Here is a 3841-nt window from a genome sequence, read left to right as displayed (position 1 = left end):
TGTGAGCCACCATGCCCGGCCCTCCTTATTAATTTAAAAGATTCTGTAGGCATGAAATTTTTGCATAATACACTGTGTAAGTAATCATTCTATATTTTACTTTCACCAGATACATTTCTGAGACTGGGAAGTAAACACTCTTGGCCAAATTTGTATGTTTATTGCTACGTGACCAAAGTCCTCTTGTGATGCCATTGCTACTCAGGTTGGAAACCATTGTGATGGTCTAGATTACTTTACCTGAGTAGACCTACTGAAGAAGCATTTGAAGCTGCAGTCTTGAAACATATGCAGGCTGGAAAAGTAGCTAAATAATTACTTATTTGAGATGGCACATATTTCTTCAGAAACTCAAGATGTTTTGCCCGAAGATGAATCAACTGGTTCAGAAGCCTCCACTAAGTCTCCATTGAGTGAACACATAATCCCTGGGGACTCAGACTTAAGGACAAAGATTGAAGAAATGATTTTCAGGTTTTGCCACAAGGATCCTTGATAAAAAGGCCATGTTACAGTTTGTGACTCTGAGTCAGATAAAGATAATGATTTTCTTTCTCTGACTTTTCCCAGTAAACTTTGGAAAATAGTCAAAAGTGACTAATTCAAATCTATTCATAGGATAAGAATGAAACTCGTATAGTGATTAATGAAGAACTCTTCAAGAAAGAAATTTTGTACACAAAGGCCCCTTACAGAATGTTTGAAACTGACAATATGAAAAGCTTAGTTCTACAGCCCAACCTTTATGGATTTAGTACAATTTGACAGAATTTCAAAGATCTGCTTTTCTAGTCAATTTTCTGGCAGAAGAAAAAATTTCTCTTTTAAGCAAAAGTATTCAAAATATTTCAGTTACCACTTTAAGTAGAATATATATGTAATTTCATTTTGTACATCAGTGACTATGTTAATACATGCAGTAAGATCAACTTTTAAAAATTACATAATATATTAAGGTAAAAATTATTTAATTTTTTTGAAATTATTGACTATAGGTGAGCACTAAACTTTCAGTGTTTTAAGAAATTTTGCTAACAACTTTGAATCTTACCAGTGAACTCCAAACAAAGATACCAAAGTCACTTAGTGAAATGTTACTATTAATGTATAACATGTTTTCACTTGAGGGCTTCAAATCTTCAGTGTTTTTTTTCCCAGCAAGCACGTTCTTAAAAATAGTAACCAATGCTCATTCATTATTTGATGATATTGACTGATATTTTATGTGTTATGTTTGTTATTGTTACTTGTCTCTTGGTTTAAAATGGCACTGAATTACCTTCTCCTTGGTTTTAAAGTTGTATTATCACCCAAATTTCAAATGTGGCTGTCTCCAACTTTTAATAAGAAAGACAAGAAGAATTAGGATTAAAAATGCTTCTCTTGTCTACTTCACTGAATATTTCAAGAAGCACTTTAGAGCAGGGGCTAACAGAGACAAACATAATTCTATTTTAGCTGCTGAAACTAGTGGAGAAATTTCATTTTCAACATCTACGAATTTAAATATGACTCTAACAGGGAAATATTCTGTCAATCAGAGAATTGCTGGTTCACCTGACCCAATTAGAAGTGGATTCCCTCCTTTTCCATTTCAAACTGAGTTGGACATCAGGACAAATTAGAACAGATCATGTTATTTTAAATCTGTTGAAGAATATTCATATACACTCTCATAGCACTGACATGTAAGCAATGGCCACATTGTGAATTTTGTTACAACCACAGTTTCTCAATACTACATCATATCTCACTTCTTTGGGGCTGATAGTGAAACCACCTACTTTTCCATACAGATATCCTGAATTATCAGCCAATGAGGCTCCTTATTCTAACCTGCTACCAGCAGGCAACCCATGGTTGTGAATGACTATGATAGCTGATACATCAGTTGCCTTTCGTTACAGGCCAACTCTTCAACCATCTTTACTGGACAAATATCACCCTAGTTACAACTGATCTTCTACCAAAAGAGTACCAGATTATGCATGACAACAGAGACTGAAATTTTTACATTGACAAAAACATTAAAAATTCCTGCAATTCTCTTACTGAACAATAAAATTACATGTTGACCTTTATGGTTGTTTTCCCTTTATTTCTAAAAATATGGTTAAGAGTAAAATGGGGCTTTGTTTCAGTGGCAGGCTATTGTACTGCATTTTTAAAAAACATCTGGGCTTTTTGATATGACCCTTTGTAAGTTAGTTTATTTAGTTATCTAAAGAGGAAGAAATAATAGAGTGTTTTAGTCCATTTGCTGATGCAACAACACAATACCACTGACTGGGTAATTTGTAAAACAACTTATTTTGCTCATTATTCTGAAGACTGGGAAGTCCAAAGGGTTGCATCTGATGAGATCTTCTTTCTATGTTGCAACATGGCAGGAGGGTATCTTATAGTAAAAGACATGTGATAAAAAGAAAATCAGGGCCAAACTCATCCTTTGTTCCAAAGCCCACTCACACAATAACTAACCTATTCTTCAGATAATGCTATCAATCTAGCCATGAGGGTGCACCCTCATGATTTTATGGTTTCTAAGTCCACAGTCAACATTAGCTAATTAACACACATATGTTTATATATTCAAAACCATTGCAGCAGGCAAGGGAAAAAGAAGGAATTGGAGTTAGAAAAGAGTAATAACTGACTTCCAAGTAATCTGGCATAAATCAAATGAGGGCCTAAATTAGGATGGCACAAAAAGAATAGATGTGCACACACAGAAAATCTAGAGAAAGGTTAACACACACTATATACTTCACTATTTTCTCAATTACTTTTTCTCAGTTATTTTAAATTGGGATTTTAGTTGGCAAAGATTTTCTTCATTACATTCATACCTAGAGAGCTCAGTAACCATGATCACAATTATTTGTGTCATCACTTGGATAATAAACTTCACATGATATCTTGCTCATTGATTGCATCACTGTAGGCATATGGTAGAATTTTACAGCTGGCATTATGAGTAGACATTTTTGACATTCCAACAAAGCATTCCAACAGGCTTGTGCCTTTAATTACCTCCTGTAACAGTCCACCTTTCACATTTTCTAATGCACATTTTCCTTCTTTTTTATTGAGACAGAGTCTTGCTGTGTTGCCCAGGCTGGAGTGCAATGGCATAATCTCAACTAACTGCATCCTCAACCTCTGAGTTCAAGCAATTCTGTTCCTTAACCTTCTGAGTGGGTGGGATTAGATGTGCAACCAAACCGTGCAAATATTTGTATTTTTAGTAGAGATGGGGTTTCACCATGTTAGCCTGGCTGGTCTTGAACTGCTTACCTCAGGTGATCCACCTACCTCAGCATCCAAAAGTGCTGAGATTACAGGCTTCAGTCATGACACCCGGCCTTTAAATGCACATTTTCGTTACATTGATTTCATGCTCCATCCAAAGTCTGATTTAAATTCTTTTGTTGGCATTTAATACTTTCTATATTCTGAGCCCATATCCTCAGCATAACTAAACAAATCCTTTCAAGACCTGATATATTTCTGTCTTTCAACTTCATGTGTTTCTGTTTCATCACTGTCCATTTGAAGCAACATTCAGGCAACTCCACTTTCAGCCGTGCCTTTTCTTATCTGGTAGCTTTCACCCCATTTTTTTTCTGGAGTTAAAAAGCTCTCTCCCTCTTTGCCTGCTTAAGGCTCCTATAGCACAGACATCACTCCTTCCAGGAGGTGCTTCTTATCTATCAGATTAGTTTTCTTGTCTGTCTTGGACACTCAGCACTGATGAAACACAGTACCCGATATATGTATGTATGTGTGTTTGTATGTATGCACATTATACACTCACATATGTATGTGAATTAGTCAATGT

At 35.5% G+C, this 3841-nt stretch overlaps 1 pseudogene; it reads left to right on the top strand.

The window, feature by feature from the left end:
- Nucleotides 1-328: 328 nt before the first annotated feature.
- On the top strand, nucleotides 329-3603 carry LOC117082977 (annotated as a pseudogene).
- Nucleotides 3604-3841: the final 238 nt, after the last annotated feature.

The sequence above is a fragment of the Trachypithecus francoisi genome, unplaced genomic scaffold (assembly GCF_009764315.1).
Source record: "Trachypithecus francoisi isolate TF-2019V2 unplaced genomic scaffold, Tfra_2.0 Contig00265, whole genome shotgun sequence".
NCBI lineage: Eukaryota > Metazoa > Chordata > Mammalia > Primates > Cercopithecidae > Trachypithecus > Trachypithecus francoisi.
Note: the sequence above shows the minus strand (reverse complement) of the source record. Positions and strands in the feature narration are given on the sequence as shown.